At 51.2% G+C, this 18,843-nt stretch overlaps 1 protein-coding gene across 2 annotated transcripts in view; it reads left to right on the top strand.

Annotated features, from left to right (window-relative positions):
* The first annotated feature begins 1,016 nt into the window (after nt 1-1,016).
* The window catches only part of PLEKHG3 (pleckstrin homology and RhoGEF domain containing G3), a 42,301-nt gene continuing 24,474 nt past the window's right edge, over nt 1,017-18,843 (top strand). Inside the window, exon 1 of one of the 2 annotated variants that reach the window (XM_080642601.1) lies at nt 1,017-1,147. The gene's annotated coding sequence lies outside the window, so the exon portion shown is untranslated. Of the gene's footprint in view, nt 1,148-14,677; nt 14,792-18,843 lie in introns of those variants that run through there. The other variant, XM_080642602.1, reaches the window with a different exon arrangement.

Below are 18,843 nucleotides of genomic sequence, written 5' to 3'. Positions count from 1 at the left end.
TACACCCGGATATGAAATAAACCCGGTGGTTCTGATACCAGCGTCCTTTCCCTCCTTCTTAGGAACTAGCTTGGACGCTTAACCCGTAGGACTTCTTCCAGGCTCCCACCTGGGCTTCTCCCCTCTAGCCGGGTGCTGGGACAGCATCTTTTATCCAGGACCTTCATTGCTGCATTATTTCTGGCTTTTAAATGTACGCTCTTGCGCAAAACCCAGCCTGCCCCTGTCCCCTCCCCTCTCCCCGCTCTGCGGTGTGTATCTTCCCATGCCTATATGATTACACACAGACATAAAGACAGATGATCTGCCTTGGTTTTACAAAAATGGGGTCCTCTAGTGCCGTAGGTTCTGCATCTCTCCCCTCCACCCCCACAGTCTCTTTGTGGACTCCCTCCAAGTAATCGGCTTCATCTCTCGTCAGTTTCTCACAGGCTCGGATTTACATCAGGAAAGGGTCACGGAACCGAGTTTCGGTGAGGAATTCAAGTCGTGCCTTTCTGACTCAGAAGGGTCGAGCTGACCAGCTCTGGTGGGTTCAGGACCCCCAAATCGGACCCCAACCGAAAGCCCCTTTTCCTGTGCGTGCAATGGGGGACGTTTGGGCGGCCCGGAGCCCTATCGCGAGGCGGTGATGTCAGGTATCACAATACCAGGGCGACTCCACCACGTGCGTGTTCGAATCTGGGAGCATTGAGGCTGCCCGGGAGCGGCCCGCGCGCGGCGGGGCTGACGTGGCGGGGCCGCGAGTTCGCCCACCTGCAGGCGGTGATCACCAGCCGCGCACGATCCACCGCAGCCTTCAGCCCCTGCTCCCGCTCGCAGCGCCACGAAGTTTCCCGGGCCCCCGCCGAGCCGCCAATTTCTGGATTCCCGCAGCGGCCGAGTCTCCACCCACTGGAAAAATTCCTGGGCCGCCCCTCCCTCTCCCTCCCTCCCGCTGCAGCCCGCTCGGCCCCGACTTCCTGCCGGGCGCTGGGAGCCGCGCAGGCCGGAGTCCCCGGGGGCCGCCAGGGGCTGGCAGTGGGCGGGCGCGGCCGGCAGCCTCGGCCCCTTCCGCGAGCGGCTTTCAAACTCGCGCCCGCGTCGTCGCCGCACTGGGCAGCCTCGCGCACCGGGCGTGCCGGAGCCGGCGGACGGCCGCCGCTTGGTGAGTGCCCTTCGGCTGCCCCCTCTCCCTCTGCCGATGCAGCCGGTGGAGTAGCAGTGCCCGGAGTCACTGCGAGGTCCCCACCTTCCCGGGACACCCGCCCAGCCCCACGCGGGTGAGGACTCGGACTCGGTCGGCATAGGGAGGCCCCGGGCTGCCTTGGTTCTTTCCAGGGCGACCCTCCCGGCTCAGGGCTGGAGCGCGGGAGGCTCTTGCAAAAGGAGACATTTTCCGTCCTTCAGCCCCCACCCCGGAAACAAAAGGAGCGAACGCGCCGTGTGGCCCCGAGAGGCTCCGCTTAAAACCCGGGAAGCCCGCGAGGCTGCGCCCCCTCTCCTCGCCCCCCTGCGTGCTCGGTCGTCCGTGGTGTGGTCCTTGCCTCGGACGGTGGGCCCGGCGGGGCGTACTCTCCTGGAAGGACCGGAGCCTCTGGTCCTGGGAGCCCGAGAGGCGCCAGCAGCCTGTTCCGGATAGTGCCACACGGTGCTGGCTCTTGGGAATCTCGGCTCATGTCCTGGAGGAATTAGAGTGCCAGGAGTGGGGTGTTCGGGAGCGGAAATCACCGTCTACCTCGACCTCGCCCACTCCTGAAATCGGTTTGGCTCATTTGCTCCGTATTCGCAGCCCTTTGGTTTGGAAAGCTAGGATAAGGCGTGCAAACTTGAAAATTTCAAGACGTTTTTAAGTAGCTGCGTTTACTCTTTGGAGCTGCTTTTGAAAACAAAAGGAAGAACGAAGTGGGAAATATAATGGAGGGAGGCTGGAGAGGTGTGGCCTGGGGGGGACGGTGTTACCGGCAGTTGTTAAGAGTTTCACGTCTGAGGTCACTCTAAACTGTTGGCAGATGAAGGGGTCTGTCCCCTGCTCTGGGTCCCCCAGGAGGGGACCCAGACTGCAACACCCTACAGATTCCCAGAGTCTCACCAGCCCTGCCTCTGCTCGCAGCCCAATCACACTGACCTTGCTCAAGAAATAATAAGCAGGGAGAGTGGTGACAGCCTCAGTGGGTTTCCTGCTGAGCAAATCACCTGCCTCCCTTTAGGGAGGTGTCTTTCCAGCCCCTCCTCTGCTGGACTGGGAGTGGATTGCTGAGTGACTTAGCTGGGGGTGCCTCACCTCCACCATCTCTAGCAGAAAACCTAGGGAGTAAGAACCAGAGGAAGGTGTACCCCTTCCCTCTGTTATTCACCCCTTCCCTGCGGTCCTGGGACACCACATCTCCTTCCACACCTGCTGATAACACTTTTGCTGGCCCCCCCCCCCCCCTTTTTCCCGGGAGGGTTGGACAATCCTTTGGCTCCCTGGGTATCTGGTTCTGGGTATGGGGCAAACCAAGAAGCAGAGGGAGGGGTTTGTGTAAGAGCTTGGGAGCTTTTCTACTCTTATTAGAAGTGGCATAGGTCGGTGTCTGTCTGTCTCTGTCTCTGTCTCTGTCTCTCTCTCTCTCTCTTTCACACACACACACACACACACACACACACACACACACACACACAGATACCAACATCCAGAGCCCCGCGGCAGGAATTCTTAGCTAAGAAAAAGAAAAAAAATGAAGTGGTATAGCAGGAGGATGGAAAGAGCTCTAGCCTGGGAGTCCAGTACAGGATTTTGTCCGAGTTTTAGTCCTGTCTCTACTGTATCCCATCAAAGACTGATAGTCTCTTGGGCTGGAAGGCACCTCTGATTTGCCTATTCCAGTGGTCAGCAAACTGCGGCTCTTGAGCCACATGGGGCTCTTTGGCCCCTTGATTGTGGCTCTTCCACAAAATACCACGGCCCGGGCGTCTATTTTGAAGAAGTGGCGTTAGAAGAAGTTTAAGTTTAAAAAATTTGGCTCTCCAAAGAAATTTCAATCGTTGTACTGTTGATATTTGGCTCTGTGGACTAATGAGTTTGCCGACCAGTGGCATTGACATGGAGGCAGCAGAGCTCAGAGATGGGAGGTGATTTGAGCCTGATCCTTGTTGGCCAAATAGGGACCAGCACTCAGGTTTCCTCACTCTGTCCAATCGTGCTTTTGCCCACATGACTTGGGCAAGTCACTTGTCTTTTTTGACTCAGTTTCCACATGGGGTGCTTACCTGCTCTTCCTCATAGAGTCTGGGGTGAGTGAGAACCCAGTGAAGCCACACATGTGGGGAGTGCTCCATAAATTCCTGTACAAAGTAGAGGGCTCCACTGTGGCTAGGAGGGGCCCTCTCTAGAGCTTTATGATTTCCTGGGGTGGTCCCACATGTGCCACAAGGAAGGGTAGACACCAGAAGCCAACGGTGAAAGTTTACACCCCTGGCCTGTAGTATCTCATCTCCAGAGTAAACATTTGCTTCACCAAATCTCTGGGTCACTGTTTACACTGGAGGAGGCCAAAGGCCATGGCCTGAGAGATGACCAGGGTTGGAAGGGAAAGGACTGTGCCTCTTTACCTCCCCCCAACTCAGAACCTTGTGAAGGCTCTGGCTCCAAGCCTGGAGTGTTACTACAAGCCCAGGCTGGAGCTGACCTAGCAGGGTTAACTGCGGAGCCATCTAGCTATTTTCTGTTGTGTTCGGGGTGCGGGGGACTCTGCGCTTTGGGAATGTGTTGCCTTTCCAGCTGCTCTGAGGGCTGTTTTCAGCTCCTCGTTTGCCCCCCTCCCCCCATCCCAGGCTGCCCCTTTGGCCCAGGCGGCTGCTCTGGCCCGCCTCTCTGGCCAGCTGCAGGTCCGCAGGCCTTTGTTCCAGGCCCGCCCTCCCTGGCAGAAACCCTCAGGCTGGGGCCTGGCAGCTGGAACTCACTCCTGCCAGCAGGAAGCCTCTACTGGAGTCGCAGAGGCCTGGCAGACCCTCATTTCCTCCCGTGAGGCTCATCTTGGGGCCCCCAACTAGCCCCTGGCCAGATTCTCGCACTATCTTTTCTCATCCCCTTTCTTCTCCTGAATAGTTGGATCGTTCTCTTTTTCTTCCATACTCATGCCTCTTAGTTCTGTTTTAAAGCATTCATGTATTCATTCAACAGTTATTTATTTGGCACCTACTACATACCAATGCTAGACGCAGGAGACACAGCGGTGAACAAAATATACAACTATCATTGACCTATGCAGTGGACTTTTAATGGGGGAAGCTGACAGTAAGCAAGGTAAATAATTGAACTAGAAAGCATTGTAGCCCTGGCCAGTGTGGCTCAGTTGGTTGGAGAGTAGTCCTGTGTACAGAAAGCTTGCGGGGGAGGAGGAGTGGTCCATCACCAGCCGGGGCAGCCGCGTGTAAGGGAGGCAACCAATTGATGTTCCTCTCTTACATCAGTGTTTCTCTCCCTCCCCCTTCCTTTCTCTCTAAAATCAACGAAAACATATCCTTGGGTGAGGATTTAAAAAAAAAAAAGCATTTTAGTGATGAGCAGAAAAATATGATCGGGAAGGTGGATGTGAATTTTAGATGATGTCTAAAATGGGGTGGCCTGGGAAGCAACTGGAGGGAGGGATGTTTGAGAGAATGTCTGAAGGCGATATTTCCCTTCATCTCTGATTTTCCTTTTCTTGAAACCTTCATGCAACACTCCGCGAACTTGGATGCACCTGGGTTCAGATCCCAGCTTGGCAGCCTGTTAGCACTGTGGTGCTGAACTCCTTTGTGCCTGTATTTCTCACATGTAAAATGGAGTTAGTCATCGCACTTACCACGGACGGTATTGTGAGAATGAACAATGAGATGATGTATGCTAAGTGCTTAGCAAAGCCAATACAGGTGTTCAATAAATGATAGTCTTGTTATTTCTCAACAAAATCCTGCAGGGGTAGCCTAAGATATTCAATGCTAAAGACTGTAGATGAGAAGTTTTTTATTTCAGTTATTAGGTGGGAATGGGGAATTCGAGGGAGATGAAAATAGAAATCCTAGTTAGTGCAGGTTTTTCTACAGGACCTTAGGTTCTGGATGGTTGAAGATGTGTGGCGGGAAGGTGGATGCTGCTTGCCCTTGGTGATTGGCTGGGCTGGGGGCAGCCCTGATCCTCTCTTGCTCTGGAATTCCCTGTGTTTTCCACCAGCAGGGACGATTCACACCTTAATCTCTGGCCTCTCTACTCTGCCTCAGGCTGGAATGGCTCGCAGCCCCTCTTCCGCCGTTTTGTAGATAAGTTTGCTGGCGTAGGGGTTGGAGGGGGTGGGTAAAGGGGGTGGGGAAATGAGGGAGGGCCGCGGAAGAGCTGGGCAGAGGGTGGGCGGAGCTGTTATAGGGAGCCTGTGGAGGTGGGTAGAGGATTGGGATGGAGGCTCAGAGGCAGCCTCGAAAAAATGTTGTAAGGGTCCACAGGGGCCAGAATGTAGTCACGGAATGGACAGACGCTGTGAGATCTCAGGGTCTAGCTGCCCCCTGACTGCTCAGAGCTGCCCGGCTTCCACCCCGCTTCCACCCGCCAGCCCAAGGAGGCTCTTCCCCTCCCAGCTGGAACCAGGACCTCAAAGGGAGGGGCCCATCGAAAAGACTGCTGTCACGGGCTGCGGTGAGCGGTTTCCTGGGGGCCCTGCTGGCTCCGGAAGCCGGGCGGTGGAGGGTGGGGCCCCAGGAAATGGTCATTGGCCAGACCACTCCCCTGGAGAGCCCGCTGTGCTCGCAGGCCAGCCAGGCGGGCCCTGCGGTGAAGGATCTTGTGCCTGGAGACCAGCTAAAGCTAGATATGATCTGGCCTTGGAGGAAGTTGCAAAGAGGGCCCTGAACAGCCCCAGACAGTGTTGTCGGAGAGAGAAAACTGGGCAGGGTCAATTAACCTGTGATGGTAAGGAGGTGCGTGTGGAGATGCTGGAAGCCTCTCTGGGGGTTAGCTGTCTGGATAAAGGCTGGTCTTGGCAACCGGTTTCTGCTGTGTTCGCCTTATTTTGGTTAGAAGCTCTCTGAGGGCAGGAAGGCTGCTTGACTCATCTTTGTTCTCACACAGCCTGCGGAACAGTAGAAAGGAATTGGGGCAGGTGAGCTTGCCCTGGGGTCCTGCCCTGGGGAATCTGGGCTTAGTGGTCTCAACTACGCCTGCTTTTGCTCCAGGAAGTTAGGGGGAAGAAGGGGTGGTGGTGGTGGTGGTGGTGGTGGTGGTGGTGGTGTGTGTGAAGCCCAGCCCCTATGAGCTGTTGCTATCTGGAAATGCAAGCTAAGGGAGAGAGGGGCTGTTTGTAGCCCTTTTGCTGGCTTCTGGGGAGGGAGCTTTGGTTTAAGCTCAAGGAATGGATTTTCTGTTCCGTGCTGAGCTGACTGTGGGGCTGAACACAGGATGTGATGATGGCTGTGCATGAGCCTTTGGGAAACAGTTTGAGGAGGTTGGCTTTGATTATTGTTGGGGTCTGGTGGAGAGTGAGCGGATGCAAGAGTAGGGAAGTCAGTTTTACTGTGGTAGTAGTATCCCAAGAGGAGAGATGGGTTCTGCAGGTACTACCAGGCTTTGAGCTTCGTGTGAGTGTGTGTATGTGTGTGTGTGTGTGTGTGTGTTAATCAGAGGTTCTTGAGCAATAGATGGCAAGTGTTTGAAAGGAAAAGGGAACCAGTATGCAAGCAGCCTCTATGCATCCTGCACGTTGCTACATTCCTTGTGCTTGCAGGATTCCAATAGTTTGTTGAATAACTAAAACCCTGCTGTGTGATGAAACCTTAGGAATGAAAGACATTTTCACACTCTTCACACATGTTCTATTCTGTCTGAAAGTGCCCATGATACAAGATTCTAAGAAGGTAACCTGTGGTCAGCCCCTGGAAAAGAGGAAGGGGACCAGTCCTCCCACTCCTGCTGCATTTTGCCCCCAAGCAGACTGCAGGTTATGCTTAGAGTCTTGAATATAGTTCATCCCATAATATGTCCCATAAAATCGCATAACATCTCTTCTGCCTTATTCAGGACTTGGCCACCCAGCAGCCATACTTACCGCATAAAGCCAAGTAGGTCTCAGATCAGCCAGACTCAAGTTACTGCATTTCTTCCCACATCAGCCCCTGCAGACCCTGTTTAACTTTTATATATGCACTGTCTTCCTATTTCCAAGCCCACAGCTGAAAGAAAGCAGCAAAGAGGAGTGTAAAGAGACTGGCATTGAGAGGAAAAAAGACCACAGTGCAACTAAGAGTTGATAAGTAAGTGTGGACAGAGATCAAAGGCTATAAAAAGGCAGTCCAAATGTAAGAGTCGGGAGTCATTTATTTAGGAGGAATGGCTTGGCACTCCTGGGCCCTTGGGGGAAATCCTCATTTTGATAATTGATGCAACGATGTGGATGGACCTTGAGAGTATCCTGCTAAGTGAAATAAACCAGTCAGAAAAAGCTAAGAACCATAGGATTTCACTCATATACTATTTAATAAAGAGGGAATATGCTAATTGACCATCACTCTGTCACAAAGATGGCTGCACCCACAGCTGAAGCCAAGTTCCCATAAGGAGCCTTAACAAGCAATCAGCAGGGACCTGAGGCTATGCCCTCCCCTGCCCCCATGGGGCTTGACAGGGGACTTCAGGCCATGTCCCCCTCCCGGCAGGGCTTGACAGGGGACCTCAAGGTGCACTTCCTGTCCTGGTGCTGGGCTAGGGGATGTCAGGCTCCCCCCGCCCCGGTGTCATGCCGGGGGGACCTCAGGCCGTGCACCCCACCAGGTGGGGCTTGACAGGGGACTTCAGGCCGCACCCCCCCACCCCGGCACCAGGCTGGGGGACCTCAGACCGCACCCCCTGCCCAGCAGGGCTTGACAGGGGACCTCAGGCTGCGCCCCCCACCCCAGCACCAGGCCAGGGACCTGAGGTTGCGCCCCCCTGCCTGGCTGGGCTTGACGGGGGACCTCAGGCCGTGCCCTCCACCCAGCGGGGCTTGACAGGGGATCTCAAGGTGCACCCCCAGTGCTGGGTTGGGGAAACTCAGGCCACACCCCCGCCCAGCGGGCTTGACGGGGGACCTGAGGCTGCGCCCCCCTGCCAGTGGGGCTTGATGGGGGACCTGAGGTTGTGGCCTCCTCCTGGTGCTGGGCCGGGGGACCTGAGGCTGTGCCCCCCCTGCCTGGTGGGGCTTGACAGGGGACCTCAGGCCATGCTCCCCACCCAGCGGGGCTTGATGGGATCTCAGGCCGTGTCCCTCACCTGACGGGGCTTGACAGAGGACCTCAAGGCACACCCCCCGCCCCGGTCTGGGCTGGGGGACCTCAGGCCACAACCCCCGTCCTGGCGCCGGGCCAGGGGACCTGAGGCTATGCCCCCTGCCCGGCAGGGCTTGACAAGGGTGGGACTGGCTGGGTCTGGATCTAGCCCAATGGGGGGTGGGCCGGCCGGGTCTGGGTCTCACGCGATTTTGAGGTGCATGTGGGTGGGCGGGGACTTGACTCTGGGTCCCGTGGTGAGCCCCAGACTCTGATAGGAGGAAGGTTTTCATATACATTTTACTAATTTCCTTTCATCTCTGACACTTCTGTTATAGAGAAAGGGCAAATAGCAATATTAAATTATTTCCACTAATTAATCCCCTTTTAATGTGCACACCCGGCCACTAGTGTGAGATATAAAACTGAAACTCAGACACAGACAACAGTATGGTGGTTACCAGAGGGGAAGAGGGTGAGGGAGTAGTAAAAGGTAAAGGGGACCAAATATCTGGTGATGGAAGATGATTTGACTTTGGGTGGTGAGCACACAATGCAATATACAGATCATGTGTCGTGTACACTTGAAACCTATATAATCTTATTAACCAATGTCACCCAATAAATTTAATTTTTTTTAAAAAGGTAATTGATGCTTTGCTGGTAATTGTAACCCTGAGTCATCAAGAAAAGGTTAAATTTATATTCCTCGGTCCTGTTTAGGAAGGAGGTAGAGTGCATATTTTTATTTTTTTTTATTTTATTTATTTATTTTTTTAAAATATATTTTATTGATTTTCTACAGAGAGGAAGGGAGAAAGATAGAAAGTTAGAAACATCGATGAGAGAGAAACATCGATCAGCTGCCTCCTGCACACCTCCCACTGGAGATGTGCCCGCAACCAAGGTACATGCCCTTGACTGGAATCGAACCCGGGACCCTTCAGTCCGCAGGCCGACGCTCTATCCGCTGAGCCAAACCGGTTTCGGCAGAGTGCATATTTTTAAAAGGTTCCCAATCAGATTGAATAAAATTTTTAAAAATGTTTATATTGCCTGGCCTCTGTGGCTCAGTGGTTGAGCATCGACCTATGAACCAGGAAGTCACGGTTTGATTCCTGGGCATATGCCCGGGTTTCAGGCTCAGTCCCTAGTAGGGGACATGTAGGAGGCAGCTGATCAATGATTCTCTCTCATCATTGATGTTTTTTCTCTCCTCCCTTCCTCTCTGAAATCAATAAAAAAAATTAAAAAAAAAACTGAGCTCTAGCCGATTTGGCTCAGCAGAATAGAGCGTCAGCCTACAGACTGAAAGGTCCCGGGTTCGAGTCCAGTCAAGGTCACATGCCTGGGTTTCGGGCTTGATCCCCAATAGAGGGTGTGTAGGAGGCAGCCAATCAATGATTCTCTCTCATCATTGATGTTTTTCTATCTCTCTCTCCCTGTCCCTTCCTCTCTGAAATCAATAAAAATATGTTAAAAAAAAGTTGAGCCCTAGCTGATTTGGTTTAGTGGTTAGAGCATCTGCCTGCAGACTAAAGGGTCTCGAGTTCGATTCCTGGTCAAGGGTTGCAGGCTCCATCCCCAGCTCCGGTCAGGGCACATGTGGGAGGCAACCAAGCAATGTGTCCCTCTCACATGGACGTTTCTTTCTCTTTGTCTCTCCCTCTCCTTGCCACTCTCTCTGGGTGAGGATTAACAAAAAACAAAAAAAAAATGTTGATACTTAGGTAAAAATATCCCTAATCCTCTCAACAAGGTGAAATGAGTGGTGTTACCTCATCCATAGATAAGGAAACTCGGAAGGTTCACTCAGCTAAGACTTGGGAATGAGATGAACTTCTGAGAGACCCTGGAGTGCATGCTTTTAGCTTTAGGACCCTAGACCTTTGAAACTCGTGACTTCCTTAAAAATGTGGCTTTTTGGACAGCTCTCTCTGCAGTGAGTCAAGGTTTTACTGTGTTAACAGTAGAGCCAGGAAGGGTCCACCTTAATTCAGCTCTGCCCAGGCAGACTGCCAGTTATCCCCAGAGGGCACTTACCTGGGTGAAAACAAGAATGTTTTCAATACACTTACACTTGAAGCACCTGCCTGGGTGTCACACAGCCCTTTCTGAGGCCAGAGAATGACGGGGAGGAGCTGCAGTCTCAAAAATCCCAGGCCTCTGTCCATCAGGAACTCTGTTCCTTTGTTTCCGTTCTGGATGCTGCTGAAAGATGCTGTGCTGTGCAGTCTTGGCGCTGGTTGTTCAGTATCCAGGGTGGTGGGAACTGCCCCGTATGGGAACCCCTACCCCCATGTTCCCACCATCCAAATCTGGCAAATGGTAATTTTATCATGTCTACTGCTCTCATTTATTATCGAGATGGAATGTGACATACATTTGAAGCTCCTTTTGTTTTTCTCCCTAATCCCATTCTCTTCCCTCCCTCCCCAGAAGTAGCATTCTCCTGAATATGGTGTTTATCATTCCTATGCATGTTTTTATACTCTTTTCTGTAATCTGTAAGTAATTCATATATTGTGTTGCTTGAAATTTGATCTATACCATGTTGAATGCGTTCTTCTTGAACTTGCATTTTCTGGATTTATTTCTGGATTTATCCATGTTGATATATTTAAATCTAGGTTATTCATCTAACTGTATCTGTTGGTATGTATTGTATAAGTACATCACAGTTCCCTTGTTAGTGGACATTTAGGTTGTTTCCATCTTCACAGCACTATAAATAATACTGTATTGAGCATTCACGTGCCTGTCTTTCTTCTCTGCTGTGTGTATCAGCAGTGGGATTACTGGGTCAAAGTTGTGCTTTTTAAGATACTGCTGACCAAATAATGCCCCCAAATGATTCCTAGCCAATTTATATTCTTACCAGAAAGATGAGAGCTCCTATTTCACTAACATTTGGATTGCATCTTTTAACCTAGTAGACATGAAATGGTATTTTAAAATTACTTTATAAATTGGTTTTTAAGGTTAGCACTTTGATTACAGGAAGGGATGGTCACTTTTCCTGTTTATTGGCCAAGCATGTTTATTATTATTCTGTGAATCTTTGCACTTCACATTAAAAAAATTTTTTTTAAAATCAGTTAATATATCCACATGATTCAAATCCTCAAAGGGAATACAGAGAAAAATTTCCCACCCCTGTCCCCTAGCTCCGTGGTCGGCAAACTGTGGCTCGCGAGCCACATGCGGCTCTTTGGCCCCTTGAGTGTGGCTCTTCCACAAAATACCATGGCCTGGGTGAGTCTATTTTGAAGAATTGGCGTTAGAAGAAGTTTAAGTTTAAAAAATTTGGCTTTCAAAAGAAATTTCAATTGTTGAACTGTTGATATTTGGCTGTGTTGACTAATGAGTTTGCCGACCACTGCCCTAGCTCACCATGTCTGTACCCTGCAACCTGTTAGAGGTTCTTGTGTGCTTTTTCAATTTTAATTGCCATCATCTTTTTCTTGTTGATTTTTAGGAGTTAAAAATATATGTTAAATAACTATCTTGCTGATCATATTCATTACATATAGCTCTGGATTGTCTTAATTTTATTAATGTCATTTTTCTTAGGGAAGCTTTAATTTTAATGTCAGATTTACTAATCTTTTGTTTGTACTTTCTGTTTCTTGTTCAAGAAATCCCACTCTGAAAAAAAAAAAAAAAAGAAATCCTACCCTGATTTAAAAATTTTTTTGTTTTATTTTTTCCATCACCATTTATCCCCTCTATGCCCTCTTTGATTTTTAAGAAATGTTTTTTCTTAAAAAATTTTTTTCATTTCTACTCTGAATTTATAAATCTATATTTTAATGTTCTGTTTTATAAATTTAAGTTTTGCTTCCCATACTTAAATTTTAAAAATGTTTTTATTGATTTCAGAGAGAGAAAGGGAGAAGGATAGAGATAAAAACATCTATGAGAAACATTGATGAGCTGCCTCCTGCACCTCCCCTCCTGGGGATCGAGCTCCCTGACCAGGAATTGAACCTGTGACCTCCAGGTGCGTGGAACAAGGCCCTCAACCAACTGAGCCACAGGACGGGGCCCACACTTAGATTCTAAATTCACCTGGAATGTATGTGTGTGGCTATATATATGTTTTTATTGATTTTTTTTTTAGGGGAAGAGAGAGACCTTGATTGGCTGCCTCCTGCACGCATCTTGACTGGGATCAAACCCGCAACCTGGGTTTGTGCCCTGACCAGGAATTTTGAACCTGGTGGAAACCTTTTGGTGGTCGGGGAGACAACCAACTGAGCCACACCAGCCAGGGCTGTTTTTTTTTTTTTTTAAATATGACACGGGTTCTCAACCTTGGTTACACATTAAACCTCATGAGAAGCTTTTAAAAAATGTACTGATGTCTCTCCTCAGATCTGACCAATAAAATAAAAATATTTTGGGGTGGGATCCAGGCAGGATTATGAAACACGTCTGAGGTGATTTTTATGGTCAGCCAAGGGTGAGAACCACTCAGCCTTATAAGATGGAACTGATTTTATTTTTTTTCCAGAGGAATGGCCAATTTTCCCAGTACTCGTTATTGAATAGTCTGAAGTTCCCTTCCTCTCTGAAATCAATAAAAATAAAATAAAATTCACCTGGACTCATGTTGTGACATTTTTCCTGTAAGAAGTCAAGAACCCACACACTACAGGCTGGCCCTGGGCAGACCCCCTAGGGCCAGGTCCCTTTCTGGTAACAGGAGGACAGAATGAGAACGCTGATGGAGCTGTTTGTCTATTTTTTTTGTGGCCTTCTTCCCAACTGGAGCATTAGCTCCGTGATAGCAAGGACTTGCCTTATTCATTGCTTTGTCCTCAGCACCTGGCATGTGGTTTAGACTGACAATAAACATGAGTGAGTGCGAGCAGTCCTGTTTTAGACAGGAAGCCAGCTTAGTCCGAGTTCTGCAGCTGCAGGCAGCAGAGAAGAGGTGAACAGTGTGACTCGCATTTCCAAACCTTTCTCCGTGTCTCCACTGGGGATGTCTTTTTCTCCCATCATACCAACCCAAAAAATACCATTCATCTGGCATGTGTTTCCACAGCCGCCAATCGGTACTAGGCATTTGGAGGCTGGAAGCCCTGGGGGAAAACGGGGTACAGTAGCCCAGGAAGATCTGGTCCTCCTTACCTTTAAGAGGCTGTAATTGAGTTAAGTAGACAGGGCCCTCACAGAAAACAAGATGCCCGCCACTCATTGAGCTGCTGTACAGATTAGTGCTCCCCCGGGAGAGCTTACAGGTGGAGAAAGGTGGTCTTGTGCTTGTGCCCAGTCATCATTTTTTCTGGAAGGTGTACACTTCACTGAACTGGTCTCAAGTCAGTGTACAGGTAAGCCCTGGCTGCCTGCACACCTCAACCCACTCCCAGGGAGAACAAAAGTCTTTATACAGCTCAAGTTGGGGGACTCAAGCGGGGGCCATGATGGCTGACCATTGTCCCGGGTCATCTTACGTGGTGACGTAATTGGTTTGCGGAGGCATCTATGAGTGACATCCTGGGTGATTTTATTTTGGCCTCTTTCTAAAGTTGCCTCACAGTGTAGGAACTTGTTCTGAGCCAAGTGTTACTAGTAACAGAGCGAAAGTGCCCCAGGGCATTCCCACAAGGGGGCTGCGGAAAGGCACCTTCCTGTTCCATCCTGAGGGACCTGGTGTTGGGGAATGGATTTCCCTCTGACCTCGCTGTCCAGTCCTGGGTAAGGGAGCAAGTAGCTCTGGACCACAGGGCTGCTGTGAGGAGATTGTATGGAGTGTGTTTAGCGCAGTGCCTGGTACACCCAAATAAAATACTAGTTGATATTATTCCAGTCTGGCATCTTGGGAGCCACTTGTGCCTCAGTTTCTTGATCTGTAAACCTGATGCTCACCTGCCCCTCCCCTCTGCCCTGGGCCGTTGTTAAAGACAGAAGGGTTAATATCCTCAGGCTTTGAGGGCTGGGGTGGGGGAGGAGCCGCGTAAATGGAGTATTATTGTGCTGGTGAATGAACTGGCTTTGTTCCGCTGCCCTCGGTACTTGACTCCCTGGCGTCAGTGTCCCCGTGTTTAAATTGCTGGAGATATTTGCATGTCCTCCGCAGGGTGGTGCTCACCTGCCTGGCTCTGCCTGGGCCCCCAGCCAGTGGGGCCTGCTGAATTGGAGTGGGAAGCTGCATTTCCTCTGTGAGGGGCCTCCCAGGCATCAGGAATGACAGAAATGCAGAAAGTATGACCCACACGCAGGACTGGTTCTGAATAGAACATTTATTGGAGAGGTTTTGCAGGAGGCGCAGGCGCTTTAATTCCCCAGGCTATTGGTGGCAGCTCTCTGCTCACCCCAAGCCTGTTAACTGCTCCCCTGCCGGTGGGAGAATACTGCTCCCTGGTCCCATGCGGCCCTACCGTGCTCAGATGGGAGCCCTTTTGAGAAAAGCAGTAGGTACCCAGCTGGGGCCAGGCCAGGGGTACGAGTGGGGTGTGGCCAGGACTCTGTCAACGCCAAGCTTCCAAGCCTTGCCAGCCCCCCCCCCCGCCCCGTGAAACCCAGCCAGCCACAGGCTTTGGGGCAGAAGGTAGGTTTCTCCCTTGGGGGCTCAGAAACTGAGGCCCTCACAGGTACAGGGCTAGGACAGACAGCTGGTCATTTTTATCCAGCCTGGCTGCTTCTAGTGGATTTGTCCATCCTGGCTGGGTGAGCGCACAGCCGTCCTGTGACCTTTGGAGGTGACTGGGGGTGATTCTGCTAGGGGCCTTCGGAGGGCCTCCTGATCTCTGAGCATTCAGATTTGGGTGGTTGGCAGGAGTGACCCAGCGCTCGCACGCAGGCACGCACGCACTGGGAAAAGCAGAGTTAATCGCCCTCTTCTTCCTGGAGTTTCCTTTTCCCAGAATCCACAGAGCGTGGTTATTAGAAAATCAAGCAGTGGCAGGTGGAGCAGGTGAAAGGCAATTCTCCCCCGCCCTGTCTTGTCCTTGATGGACGCCACCAGGCAGGGGCAGTGCTCGCCACTCCGGGGCCGTTGGCCATGCCATTGCCCCCCACTTCGGGAGCTCTGGGCTGCGGGAGCAGGGGGGTTGGAGGCAGATCCTGGCTTGGCTATGCCTTTCAACCTTGAATCAAGGCCTTGCTTTTCCAGAAGCAGGACTCTGGGCCAAGCCACTCCATGCATGTGCACCCCCTCACCTCAGAACCTGGGGTTTGGGGACAGCTGCCCTCCTGTCCAGCTGTGTAACCTCTCAGCTGAGGGAGAAAGCTCCTCTCCTCCCACTTGGGAACTGGTTGGATGAGTTTTCTGGGCCTCCCTGGTGAGGCCCCTTAGGAGGAAAGGCAGAGGGCCTTGGGGTGGGGGTGGGAGTGGGGTAGGTGCTGAGCAGGGGCGGGGCCCTCCTGGCTCTGGGACAGGGACCCCTGAGGGGCAGTGCATGGGCCCTGCTGTCTGAAGGGCTGGCTGCCATTGAGAATTGACCGTAGCACGTGAATCTGTAAGGTCTGCCTGGGAAATCCATGTTCCTGAGTTTCCTGGGTCAGGCACCGGGCCCAAGGTCAGCGTCCAGGACAAAGAAGGGGTGTTCCTTGGGGCTCTTCTCTTGCTGAATGCCTGAGGGATGGGGAAGGGCAGGGCTGGTGTGACGGATTGAAACCACAAAAGGGGGCTGCTCACGTTTACACACTTTTCTGGATGCTGATGCTCAGAAATGGAGAGGAAGCTTGCTGCTGGCAGCCTTGCCCCCTACATCTAACTTGCTTGGGGAGGGACAGTGAGAATTTGGGCAAGGGAATCCCTCACCTGTGAGGTGTACACTGGCCCCTCCCCCAGCCGTGGGGGGAGCCACTGGCCTGAAATTTACATGGGACATTCCCTTCCGGTTAAGCCCTGTCTCATTTTCTGGAGTAGGCATTCTCATCCTCCTTTTAGAGGCACTTAATTCCCAGGTCGCTTCAGAGCTTCACTTTTATTTGGGGGCTTGTCCCTTTCCTCTTCACAGGGGTTGGAAGATGTCTCATTCTTTCTCGCAGGTGCTTCCTAGGGCTCTTTCTCCTCCTCTAAGCTGTCAAAGGAGTCGGCACCTTTCCTGGCCTCTGGGTTCTTGAACACTCTGGTTATCTGGACTCCTGCTGCCATGGCCCCACCTGGCGGCTTCTCGCACCTCGTCTCATAGAGCCCCATCTCCACCTGTCTCAGTAGTTGTTCCTCCAGGCCTGGCTCAGGTGTGTTCTTTTCCATAAAGCCATTGCCCATTCCTTCCGTCTGTCCTGGGCCTGCCTTTCAGCCTGGCCTCTTGCTGCCAGCTGCCCAGGTCCTTGGGTGGTCCGGGTTCTTTAGGGACTCAACTGTCCCAGGCTGCTGCCTCAGCTAAAATGCCCCCTCCTCCTTGAAGTGGGCCCCGCCCCTCAAGTGGTACTTCTGTACCAGCGTTCAACACACTGCTTTGTGGATCATCTATTATGTGGCTGTTTTCCCTCCTAGAATTCAGTTCCTCAAAGACAGGGACAACATCTTATTTATTTCAGTGTCCCCAGGGCCCAGCAGGCATCATACTCAGGAGTGTTGCCCCAAACGGGAGGCAATCTGGAATTCCCATACTGCCCACAACACCACTCTCTTCCTCCTGTTATTGATGCACTTGTCTTGTTTCTCCTGATAGAATATCAGCTCTGGGGAGCAGGTTTGTGTGTGGTTTATTTTTGTATCTCCTTCGAGGCTGCCACGATGTCTTTGTGCAAAGTGGGTGCTTAAAAATACTTGTCCAGTGACTTCTGAAGCTCGCAACTTCGGAAGGAAGGGCAGTCGTGTCATCCCGAAAGAGTGTGGACACTGGGGCGGGCAGAACCCCTGCCTTGCTCCTTCTATCCAGCTAGTTAGGAGCAGAGCTAGGACTGGTGTCGAGCGATGCTGGCTGGAGCCCCTGGGCTCATTCATACACATTCTGCTGCTTCCCTCTATTTGATATTCCCTGGGACTTAGAAAATGGGTGAACACCAGGGCTTTGCCCAGTCTCTTGCATCTGTGTCTGATGTCCTGGCTCTCTCCGCATGTCCACCTTCATGAAGCTGGTTTTTGTCTTTTCTTTAAAACCCAAGGATCAGTGTCAAGGACCACTTATTTGTGATTTTGCTACCTCCCATTACCTTAAATTCTGCTCCTACTCAGGCCTGTTCTCCGTGGCTCTGTTCCTCTCCAGCTCTGAGCAGGACATGCCGTCTCCCTGTGGAACCCTGAGGAATGCGTCTTGCCCGCCACAGGGAAGGACTCGGAATTATTTATACTTCATCTTCTGGCTTGACCTTCTGTTGGGCATGGATGTTAGACTGTTTTCCTTTCCAGCTGAATTGCTTTATATTTGCCCTTTTGAGAGCTTGGTCCAAATCGATGCTGGGATCATAGATGATGTATGGTCAGTGGGGGGGAGCGTTAGGTCATGTTGGCTCACCAAGTTTAACAAATATCTTTGTTATTGATTTGAGATGTGGTTCAACATTTTAGGTACAAATCAGAAAAATCTTTTGTCCTGGTTGCTTGTGAAACAAATAATAATTTATCCATCATCATTATCATCACTACCATTTACGATGGTCTTTCTCTGTCAGATGTTGTACACATACTGTAGCTTTGCTTATATCATCTCAATCTTGGAGATCAGCCAGGTTGGTATTATTATTATTATTATTATTTTTAAATATATTTTTATTGATTTCAGATAGGAAGGGAGGGAGAGAGAGAGAGAGAGAAACATTAATGATGAGAGAATCACTGATTGGCTGCCTCCTGCACACCCCCTACTGGGGATCGAGCCCACAACCGGTCATGTGCCCTTGACCGGAATTAAACCCAGGACCCTTCAGACCGCAGGCCAACGCTCTATCCACTGAGCCAAACCAGCTAGGGCCAGGTTAGTATTATTGCTATGCTCATTTTGCAGAGGAGGAACTTGAAGCTTGGCAAGATCAGGTGACTTGCCCAAGGCCACATACAGCCCGTAAAGTGGAGGATCTGGGGCTTAAGCCAGGTCTGCCTGACTCCAAAGCCTGCGGATCCATTTAGTGCATGGAACCTCTGGGCTCTGTGGACTCCCGTGCGCACACATACTTGTGTGTTCTCTCTTCCTGTGCTGAGAACTCTGGGGACCCAGCGAGGCCCCTCTGTTCCCACTGGTTCCTGCTAAGATTCTCCAGATGCCTTTGAACGGATGCAGCAGTAAATGCTGCAGCTCTTGAAGGTGTGGCTCCTGTTTCCTCTTCACCCCCACCCCAGCCTAGAGACCTTGAATCTGGCAGCCCCTACAGTGGGGAAAGGGGCAGCAAGATGGCTGATTGGCAGGGCTGGGCCCCTGAATTTTGCTGATCAGGAGCGGTGGTCCTATGAGCCTTTTTGACCTAGAGATGAGAAGGGTGGGGCCTCTGGGCACATTGGATCTGTCTGTGATTTCTAGCACCGGATTGGACTACTCCATCTTCTGGGGACGCTGTGTCATTTCCCTGCTTGATGACAAGTGGTGCTGGCAGCCAAGTTCACCTACCCTGGCTGTGAGCAATATCAATTTCTAATCAACAGTAATTGCTCTCAGTTGCCTTTAGCACATGTCTACGGGAAACCTCCTGCTGGCCTTTTTGTAGAGGGACCTT

Source organism: Plecotus auritus, assembly GCF_963455305.1.
Source record: "Plecotus auritus genome assembly, chromosome: 1".
Lineage (NCBI taxonomy): Eukaryota > Metazoa > Chordata > Mammalia > Chiroptera > Vespertilionidae > Plecotus > Plecotus auritus.
The sequence above is the reverse complement of the archived record's forward strand: the minus strand, read 5'-3'. Positions and strand labels throughout refer to the sequence as shown.